The following is a 12,170-nucleotide window of genomic DNA, read 5'->3' on the forward strand; positions in this document are numbered from 1 at the left end:
CGAAGGTCATACAGTGGCCTATGAATCCCGAACACTCAAAACGCATGAGATATTATGCTGTCCACGACCTAGAGCTACTTTTAGTAGTCTATGTCCTGAAGTTGTGGAGACATTACCTACTGGGTCAAAGATTCACTTTGATGACAGATCATCAGAGCTTACAGTGGATCTTCACTCAGAAGGATCTCAACATGCGCCAAAGAAGGTGGATGCAGACCCTCCAGGAATTTGATTTTGAAATCAAGTATCGCCCAGGCAAAGAAAATGTGGTAGCAGATGCCCTCAGCAGAAAAGCCTCCTTGCTTGCAATCGCAGTGGTGTCAAAACCATTGATTAACACTAGTTTGGTACCAAAACAGGACACTTGAGTGTCCTTTTTCGGGGGTTGCGAAAAAAAATCAAACTCCTAATGTAGGCTTTAAAAACCAAAATGCTTCATTGGGCATGTAGAACATAACCCTATGCTTATGTAAAAAATGCTAAACATATAAAATGCCTTTTTATTTGAAAGTACATAAGCAACAAAGTAGCATATGTCTTGAAAATGAATATTTTTCAGGATTTTTTGAGATTTTTCCAAATATGCAAGCATCATTCTCTCAAGAAAAAAATCCAATGATATCAATAGCATTTTTCCCAAGATATTTTGATAGCATACATCAGTCCAAGGAGGTAGAAGTTCACCAAAAAAATCATTTTCCTTTCCTAGAATTTTTTTCCAAAAAAGTTGTATAAAATCAGCAAAAGTAACGCGTATTATCAAAACTCAATCACGCCACTAAAAAAAATTGTAGCCCTATCAATGAGAATGTTGATTATTGGTTTTCATGCTTGAGATGAGATAAATAAGCCATAATTTGATGTGTATGACACTAACTTAGCCTCCACTTAAGTAGGTTCTTATCGCCTAGTTCTAAAAAAACTGTAAAAAATAAAAATACAAACTTTGATCATCTTTTTTCAAAAACTAATCATAACTATGCTTGCACAAGTAGTCTACACCTATAGTTACAACAAATAATGCACTTACACATCTTTCCCCTTTGATGAGAATCAAAATTAGGCTCATAATTAGACATTTTACGTATTAAAAACAGGTTGCGCAAAAGGTCATGTATGAGAAGAGGCCCAAAAAGTGGCTCTAAAGTTTTGGAAAATTCAAAACAAAGTAGTATTTACCCTATATAACATGGGTGCACCTCAAGTTTTACATTATTAGCTTGCATATGGAAGGAGAAAAATTCATGCTCCACCTTTATAAAAAAACATCATTTCAATATTAGCGAGTCAAAAATTTATCCAATAAGTATCGTTTGATGATTCCAAGATTTAGTTTACATCATGGGCTTTCCATCAAGCCAAGTTTCATGATCAAACTATGTCCCTTCTAAAAGTTATGTACAAATTACTACTATTTTGAAAACAGCAAAAATCATGCGTTTTTATCAGCATGTGTCTAAGAAAATTAAAATATTGCCTTGCAAAAGCTAAGAAAAGTGTAATTTTAAAAATCTCAATTTTTTTGGGTCTTGAGGAACATCTGTGGATATTAAGCATTTCAAAACTCTTAATAGATTGCCCACAAAAATTCAAGAAAAATGCTAACTTTCAGGACACTTTAGTGTCCTCAGGACACTTTAGTGTCCAATTACAGAACTAGTGTTAATGAAGCAAGAGAGAAGATCATGCAGGATAGATTCTTTGGCCCTATTCCTACCCTACTTATGCAGGAAAGCAAAACTCCTTAGGAGTTGAACTGAGTTCAAGGGTATAGCTTGGATAAAGGAATTATGTATTATAATAACAGGCTATGCATTCCCAATGATGAGGGAACTAAGGGTCAAATTCTGAATGAAACCCATGATAGCCTTATAGCAGGACATCCAAGTTTCATCAAGACCTGCATGTCTGTAAAGAAAAGCTTCTTTTGGCGTGGACTAAAAAAGGATGTACTTAATCATGTATGTCAATGCCTGATATGTCAGAAAGTCAAAGCTGAGAGAGTAAAAATGTTTGGGAAGTTACATCCATTAGACATCCCCCAGATAAAGTGGGAATGTATCAGTATGGATTTTATTATTGGAAGACCTTCAGTGAAATCAAGTTACAACTACATCTTAGTGGTAGTTGAGAGACTAACCAAAGTTGCCCATCTGATTCTAGTAAAAGAAACCTACACTGCAGTGGATGTGGCCAGAGTGTTCCTCAAGGAAATCTTCAGATTGCATGGCCTACCCAGGAGAATAGTAAGTGATCGAGATCCCAAATTCACGTCAAGATTCTAGACTGCATTCTTTGAAGCAGTAGGAACTTTCTTGGATCTCAGCACAGATTACCACCCCGAGACCGATGGTCAAACAGAAACGGTAAACCAAGTAATCGAAGATATACTTCGCTCATGCTGTGGCAAGGAACCCAAGAAGTAGCTAAGCTATCTGCACCTAGTCGAATTTGCCTACAATGCTTCTTATCACCAAAGTATCGGGATGAGTCCTTTCAAAGCTCTGTATGGATAAGACTGCCCAACACCATTAACTTGGTCCGACCCATTGATTAGGGTCGAGATATCCAGACAGATGCTTGACGACATGGAGCAGTAGATGTAGTCAATCCGCAAGGATATAAAAGCTGCCCAGGATAGACACAAGTAGTATGCAAATAAGAAGAGGTCAAGCAGAAAATTCGAAGAAGTAGATATGGTCTTCATTTGAGCACGTCCCAAAGGAAGTTCTCTATCTCTTGAGAAGAACAAGAAGTTATCCCCCAGATACTGTGGGCCATATCTGATTACAAAGAAAGTAGGTGACTTAGCCTATGAACTTCTTTTGCCTCCTCATCTCAAAGTACATAATGTATTTCATGTCAGCCTACTTAAGAAGTATATACCGAGCCCGAATCATGTGCTTAATGATGAACTCTTAACTTCTTCAACAACCCAAGGGCAGATGGAACTCCAACCTAAAGAAATCCTTGATGTTCGAGAGAAGGTTCTCAGGAACAGAATTCTGAGACAATTATTAGTCAAATGGAAGTTCTATCCTTTTAAAGACGCCACCTGGGAGAAAGAAGCCGAACAGATGTGGGATTACCCCTAGTTTGCGAGATGAGGACATCTTGCATTTTTCAAGTGGGCGAGGATGTAAGATTCCTCCCTAGCCCCTCAAGATGTCCAGTTTCTTCCCCTATAATCAATCCCCTTTTCAGAATAATAAAAGATCTTGTTTCTACCTATTTTGGCCTAGAGAGAGAAAATATTCTAGAGAGAGATAATTCAGGTTTTAGATATCTTTAAATGGAAAAATATCCCTTATTAAAATAAATTTTCCCAAAACAGAAGTTTAAAAAGAAATTCCTAAGGTGCATTAGAAATAAATTATAATGTGCACAAAAGACCTTAGCCTAAGGGCCTCTGTTTTTTTAAAAAAATTAGATTAAGGTCCAAACAAAGGTTTGATAGGCCAATGAGATTAATCCAAGTTTAGGGAAGAGATAAATTGAAGAATAAAATAAAACCCCCCAAAAATGAGTAAATGCTCACATAAGATGAAGAGTGGACTAAGGACCAAAGAAAAGAATTAAAAAACTAAATTTTGACACCTCAGTGTGGGGATCTTCCCTCATGAAGTAGGCACCTTTTTCTCATCATTACCCCCAATTTTTAATCAATAAAATGAGATATTTTCATCTCTCCTATTTCTAATCCAAATCCAAAAGGTAAGCTAAACTGACCCAAAAATGGTCAAAAATTGACCAAATGGATCTGGAAAATTCTAGAATCAGTTTGCTTGGTTAGAAGCTCACTTTTTCCTATAATTAGAAGCCTCCCCCTTTGTAAAATCTTAATGGTGTTTATGCATTGTTACTCTACTTCTGTGTCCCGAGCCATGTACATTGAATTTTTTTAATAGATCAATTGTTTTTGGCCTAATCCTCTCCAAAGTGAATTGGTGGCCACTATTACTTCAAACAAGAGTAGAACCCTCAATCCCTCAAGCCAAAGGAGAGCTTACAAGCTCCATGTAAGCTAATTTTCTTACTTTGTTTACAAATTATAATGAAAAATCTATGGTTTTCTTGATTTTTAATGTTTTGCAAATGATTGAATTAAATTCAAATGCTATGTCTTTGATGAAAAGGCCACCTCCTTCCCTTCTTTACATTCCATCCTTTCTTAATCCTAGAAAGATTAACTAAGTGATTAATTAAACTCTTCTTATTGTTTACTCTCTTGAATTTAGAAAATTATGTAGATTAGAGTTCTATAATTCTAAATTGGGTTAATTAAGTTAAGTGAAAAAAGATAAAAATGAGCAATGGTCAGTCATACAAAGGAGGTTATGGCAAAATTTTCCAGAATTTTGTGAAAAAGAAAGTTTGTTTTTATGTTATTCCAAAAGAGTAATTCCCACCATTTTTGCATCTAAAAGAAATATTCTAATTACTCCATGTATATATTCACCTATGAATATGCATGGATATCATTGATATTTATTATTAAATTTGATTTCTATGCATAATGGAATTTTTTTAATTATAAAAGTATTATTCTTATTAAATTTGATTTCTATGCATAGAAAGATGCATAATGGAATTTTTTTAATTATAAAAGTGTTATTCTTATTAAATTTGATTTCTATGCGTAGAAAGATGCATAAGGAAATTTTTTTTATTACAAAAGTGTTATTCTTATTAATTTTGATTTTTATGCATCGAAAGATGCATAAACGAATTTGTTTCTATTACAAAAGTGTTATTCTTATTAAAATTGATTTTTATGCATAGAAAGATGCATAAAGGAATTTTCTTTAATTACAAAAGTGTTATTCTTATTAAATTTGATTTTTTATGCATAGAAAGATGCATAAAGGAATTTTTTTAATAACAAAAGTGTTATTCTTACTAAAATTGATTTCTATGCATAGAAAGATGCATAAAGGAATTTTTTTACTATAAAAGTGTTATTCTTATAAAAACTGATTTTTATGCATAAATCGATGCATAAAAAAATTATTTTTATTTTAAAAGTGTTATTCCTATTAAATTTGATGTTATGCATAAAAGGATTTTTTTAAATATAAAAGTGTTATTCCCATTGAAGTTGATTTTTATGCATAAATAGATGCATAAAGAATTTTTATATCAAAATTAGAATTCTCTGAAATTCTATGTTTAAATTCTATGAGTATTTGATAAATGAATAAATAAATACTCTAAGAGAGAAATTTCTATCGTTTTATATTCTTACGGATTGTAAAAAGAAAATTCAAAAAATCTATCGAGATTGAAATATTTAGATAAATGATTAATTTATTCCTCATTGAAATTTGTAACTAATTTATAAATCAGTTAAGTGAAAAAAAAATAGTAACTGAATTATCAAACCTTTTCGAGAAAGATAGTTCAGGAAAAAATCTTATCCGACTCGAACCTTGAATAATCAGACTATGACCAAGACCAAACTATTTCGTCAGTTTCGAGGAAAGAAGGTGTGACCAGTTTCGAGGAAAGAAGGTGTGACCAGTTTAGAGAAATACACTCAAAACTCCCGCCAAATCTAAAACTACGTTTGAGACTCTTCGAATTGATCTGTGGATCAAGGTTATAGAATTCGAGGAATTCTGGTATGAAATTCGAAATTCCGATCAAGAAGTTTTGGGGATACTGATTTAAGAAATACTCCTTGTATTCAAAAGAAAATCAAACTGAAAACTTGTATAAAAATCTTGTTTTCTTAAAAAACTATCTTACTCCAGAATGCTGGAGGGAGCATTTGGTATATGTTTTTCTAGGGGAAGTTCGGTTGCAACAGCTAGCGGCCCGGGGAGTGTTCAAAGGACGGCTCACGCGGCAAAGCCTACCCAGGTCTTGACCAGCCTCGGTATGGTTGAAAAATGGTGCGCTTCCGATACGATGGGCGAGGACCGATGAAGCGGTCCCTGAGTGGAAAGTATTCTTCTAGCATCAGTTCTTCTTGTGGGAATCAAATTTTTTATTAGGAGAATCTTCTTTAATAACCAGAGTAGGCTATTCACACTATTATTACACCATCCATATGTTGTTTGCAAGTTGAGGATTTCCAAGCATGCCTGTAAAGTTGAGTACTTTGCACCCTCGTACCATGGTGTGTTAGCCTCCTTGTGTAACACATCCTCTCTTTCATGTGTTTCAAAGTTAGGTATCTCTTCCTCACCCTTGCTTTGAAAAAAGTGAGTGATCATCTCCTCCATGACATCCTCTTCCTCTATCTCGTGGGGGAAATCCTAGGTCTTCCAAATGTACTCAACATGCTCCACTTTCCAAGTGCTCCTTACAATGCTTGTATTCCTTCCTCAAGTTTTTCCCAATGATAGAATAATGAGGCATATTGTGTAGTACTTGTGCATGAATGTACATTCCCTCCTCATCCTAATGAACCATTAGGATGAGGATAGAATAATGAGGCATATTGTGTAGTACTTGTGCATGAATGTACATTCCCTCCTCATCCTAATGAACCATATTTAAAATTAACACTCAACATTACATATGGCAAACCATGAGTTTATATTTCAAGGCATACATTTATATACTAATCGAGAAATTGGATTGCATCATCAAGTTGGCTGGCATTGGTTCAAATGATCCCCATTTTCTAATATGCTCTTATGTCACTTGACGTTCACATACTTGTGTACATTCTTGCATCTTGCACATGAATAAGGGATTCTTCTTCACAACCACTCTGGAGTACCTCCAATTAATGGTGACCCATCACTATCCGAACTAGTAGAAGACATCTGTACCGAGAACAAAAAGTGTGCGGTTAAAAAACTGAATATGAATACATGCACTAAATCTAGTAGTGTCAATGATATATGCATAGGTTTGCTCTCTGGAATTTACCCAACATTGCTATAAATGTCGCTATAAGTGTCTCTATATTTATAAGTGTCGCTAAGCATTGTTTTTAGTAGTGGCACGTATACTGACGCTGAGAAAATTAACTTTTCGAACCCGTGGGGCGCCACCGATGCCTATCTTTCACTTCCCCAAAAAATTCCCTCCACTCCTTGCCTTGAGTTCCTGCACCAACTCCTTCCTTCCATCAATCTAGCTCCCCTCACATGAATTTGTACTCTATATATTCCCCTTCCCCTTCCTCTTCATGAAACTCTTTCTCTTCATCACCAAATGGTTGTGGTGTAGGCTCTTGAAGATATTTCCCTCTTATGTTTTATTCTAATGCATTTGTTTAGGGTTCTTCTTCTTCTTCCCTCCTCTTTCACCTTTCCCCTTGCTATTCCTCTTTCTTTTCCTATCCATCACTCTACAAGTCATAGTGTGACCTAACGATTAGGGTTTGCTTCTATTATGCTTAATGTAATGATTAATAAGAAACATAATGAGATTAAGATTAATGCATAAAGTACTAACCTTCTCCTTTTGCTTCTTCTCCTTCTCCTTTTTATTTCTATGCTTAAAGTGTATTGGTCTTTTGTATGTTTCTTGTATTTGGTAGGTAGAGTTCATTAAATGTGTTACTAATCACTCTTTTACCTTTTTATGTTGTGTAGATCTTACACTAATCATCTCTTCTAGCTAGACAATATAGAGGTAAGCTCTATTTTGCTTGTATTCTTTTGTATCTATGCATTAAACTTTTAGAATTTTGTATTTATGCATTAAGCTTTTAGGGCTTTGTATTAGTAATTACTTTGTTTAATCTTTATTTTGTAGGTCCTCTAATCCTCTCCTTCAACTTCACAAAAATGAGGTAAGCCTCTAATCATTTATTCTTTTCATCTACCTATTATTGCACCCTTAGGTGCCAGGGTTTATAATTAGCTTAGCTTAAGCTTAATGCATTGATTAAGCTCTATGCATAGATTATGCTCTGTGCATAGAGATTTATGTATCAAGCTTAATGCATAGATTAAACTCTATGCAAAGAGCTTAATGCATACATTAAGCTCTATGCAAAGAGCTTAATGCATACATTAAGCTCTATGTATGCATAGAGATTAATCTATGCATTAAGCTCTATGGATATATTAAGCTCTATGAATTAAGCTTAATTCATAGATTAAGCTCTATGCATAGAGCTTAATGCATGCTAATGTATAAAGCTTAATCTATGCACACAGCTTAATGCATAGATTAAGCTCTATATGCATAGAGCTTAATGCATGCTGTGTGCATAGATTACGCTTTATACATTAAGCTTATGCATTAAGATTATGCATTAAGCTTAATGCATAAATTAAGCTCCATGCATAGATTAAGCTTAATACATTAAGCTTATGCATTAAGCTTAATGCATAAATTAAGCTCCATGCATAGATATTATTGCATGTGTTAAGATCTATACATGGAGCCTAATCTATGCATAGATTAAGCTCTGTGTATAGAGCTTAATCTATGCATAGAGCTTAATGCATAGAGCCTAAGCTTTATGCATAGAGCTTAATCTATACATTAAAATCTATGCAAAGAGGTTGATCTATGCATAGATTAAGCCTTATGAATAAGATGAATACATACATTAATCTATGCCATTAATCTATGCATGCTTAATGCATAGATTAATGGCATAGATTAAGCTTAATACATTAAGCTTATGCATTAAGATTATGCATTAAGCTTAATGCATAAATTAAGCTCCATGCATAGATATTATTGCATGTGTTAAGATCTATACATGGAGCCTAATCTATGCATAGATTAAGCTCTGTGTATAGAGCTTAATCTATGCATAGAGCTTAATGCATAGAGTCTAAGCTTTATGCATAGAGCTTAATCTATACATTAAAATCTATGCAAAGAGGTTGATCTATGCATAGATTAAACTTTATGAATAAGATGAATACATACATTAATCTTATGATTTATGCATTAATCTTAATGCATTAAGCTTAATGAATTAAGAGTAATGTATACATCTTATACATTAAGATTATGCATTACGCTTTATACATTAAGATTAATGCATTAAGCTTTATGCATTAAGATTAATACATTAATATTATGCATTAATCTTAATGTATAAGCTCTATACATTAAGATTAATGCATTAATCTTAGTGCATAGATTAAGCTTAATCACTCTTTTATTAGATGTGTTGCTAAGTAGGGATTTGTATTACTAATTACTTTGTTTGTAGGTCCTCTAATCCTCTCCTTCAACTTCACCAAAAAGAGGTAAGCCCTCTAATCATTTATGCTTTTCATCTATCTATTATTGTACCCTTGGGTGCTACTAGGATTTAACATTATCTTAGCTTAATATTAATGTATAGATTAAGCTCTATGCATTATTAAATGTGTTACTAAGTAGGGCTTTGTATTACTAATTACTTTATTTAATCTTTATTTTGTAGGCCCTCTAATCCTCTCCTTCAACTTCACTAAAAAGAGGTAAGCCCTCTAATCATTTATGCTTTTCATCTACCTATAATATATTGCACCCTTGGGTGCCAGGGTTTAGGACTACCTTAGCTTAAGCGTAATGCATAGATTAAGATCTATGCATAGAGCTTAATCTATGCATTAAGCTCTATACATAGATTAAGCTTAATGCATGGATCTTAATCTATTTATTAATCTTAATACATTAAGATTAATGTATAATCTTAATGAATAAGCTTAATGCATAGAGCTTAATCTATACATTAAGCTCAATGCATAAAGCTCTATATGCATTAAGCTTAATCTATGCATAGATTACGCTTTATGTATTGAGCTTAATCTATGCATTAATGCATAGATGGAGAGTATAAGCTTTTTTTGCAAGTTATGTTTTTAAAGCTCATAAACATGTTACTTTTTTTTTGCATTTTATGTTTTTAGGTCTTGCTTTTTGTGCCCTCCTTCTACATAGAGCGACTCCAGTATCATAAAGCATAATGCATAGAGATATGGGGCATTATTGTAGGCCTCTTAGAATGTTGGTAAAGTCAAGTTAGGAGTGGTTATCCATGAGTAGGTGGTTATAGTGGAGGGAGAGCCCTCGATCTTTTCACTATCCTTCTCTTGTAAAAGAGAAGTTTCCTTTGGCTTTAACTTATGGAAAGTCCTCCAAAGCTATCATTCAAAAGGGGCATTGTTCACCCTGCTTGTCTAAGCAGTATTCTAGACGGTCTCAATAAAGTTCTAACAACACATGAAGAGTATAAGAGTTTTAAGTTTGAGCATGTATAAGGTATAAGAGTTCTAATGCGTTCTTGTGCTATTTAAGTTTGAGCATGTCTCATTTTTATAATGTAGACATGTAGGGGGAGGACCCAGACTCAAGAAGCCCAACGTGCCATCGTTCAGTGTCCATCACTGATGATCCGGACATGGAGCATCTCTCACAGTTGGCCGCTAGTCTGTCACATCGGTATAAGAGAGAGAGTGTGTGGAACATTTTTTCTCCACCCTCTCTTCCTTCCATAGTTAACCCTACATCGATGGGGGGTACTCTGATGGGTGGTTCTATTCCTAAGTTACGCATTCCTATACCCATGTCTACTCCAATTGAAGGATCTAGTCCACATCTAGGTGTTGGGACTTCACATGGAGGTTGCAACTAGGCCACTTCACTCTCCTCTATGGCACCTAGTCCATGACCTCGTCAGATAGAAGGTTTGCCTCTTCTGATGAGGTAGTGGGGTGGATGCAGGGGTTGTTTTGGGGACAGTAATAGATCTTCTTCCAATTCCAGCAGTATTGACTCATTTTACCAAGACTATAGGGTTCTGCAAACCAACAAAATATTTAACAACATAGGTACATATAAATTCAAATGTCTAAACAGTTTATATGTGCTATTAAAATTTGGTCATGTTGGCACCATTTTGAGACAGAGAGAGGTACTAATGCGTCGGTAGAATGTAACACGTCGGTATATATATATATAGAGAGAGAGAGAGAGAGAAAGAGAGAGAGATGAGTTATGGCATATTAACATATGAACTAACACATGAGATATGAACAACAAATGTTGATAGAAAGCACATTTTCTCAAGTTTCAGCTCACACACTTATCTAAGACTCCATAAAAACATGTTTTATATATGATACCATAATACATAGGAGAAATTTTGGAAAGTAGCACATACATGTCTACCACATCACAGGGCACACCGTTCCTTACCATCAGACGTGGGTAAAGCACATGCGTCTAGTATAAACAGTATTAAAGACTCGTCATCTAAAGGGACTGCTCAAATGCATCAAGCACATCTAAAGGGACATGTCCAAGATAAATGTTAACCTCTCACACATACGTGTGTGTGTGTGTATATATATATATATATATATATAGAGAGAGAGAGAGGTATTAACGCATCGGTAGAATGTAACACGTCGGTATATATATATATATATATATATATATATATATATATATATAGAGAGAGAGAGAGAGAGAGAGAGAGAGAGAGATGAGTTATGGCATATTAACATATGAACGTAACACATGAGATATGAACAACAAATGTGGATAGAAAGCACATTTTCTCAAGTTTCAGCTCACACACTTATCTAAGACTCCATAAAAACATGTTTTATATATGATACAATGATACATAGGAGAAATTTTGGAAAGTAGCACATACATGTCTACCACATCACAGGGCACACCGTTCCTTCCGATTATAAACAGTATTAAAGACTCGTCATCTAAAGGGACTGCTCAAATGCATCAAGCACACCGTTCCTTCCCATCAGACCTGGGTAAAGCACATGCGTCTAGTATTAAAGACTCGTCATCTAAAGGGACTGCTCAAATGCATCAAGCAAGGCAGCGAAGCGCCAGCTCGATTTCACGACGAAGGCGACGCCACTATTGAGGGCCCTGCTGAAATCGACTAGAATGTCCTCCGGGATGTTCTCCAGCTTCATAGTGCTAATTTTGTAGACATAACTTTTTGGTACATATAGTCGCTCATTCAGAATGATGGCACTCTTTCATTAACATTTTCTTTATGTATGTGTGTTTTTGGCCATGATGCACATGTGTTACATCTATCAAGAGTTTCTTCAAGTGTCTACCTCCCAAATCTACAGATTTAAATGTTAATTGATTGCAAAATTTAATTTATACTTACCGTAATCAATATCAGCCATTGCTTTTTCAAAAGTCAATGTATGTCGATTCTTGGGTCTTTTGTCGTACACGAATGCGCGTGCGTATGTGTGTGTGTGTGAGAG

This window comes from Cibotium barometz, chromosome 21 (genome assembly GCF_041138505.1).
Source record: "Cibotium barometz isolate CiBa-2024 chromosome 21, ASM4113850v1, whole genome shotgun sequence".
NCBI lineage: Eukaryota > Viridiplantae > Streptophyta > Polypodiopsida > Cyatheales > Cibotiaceae > Cibotium > Cibotium barometz.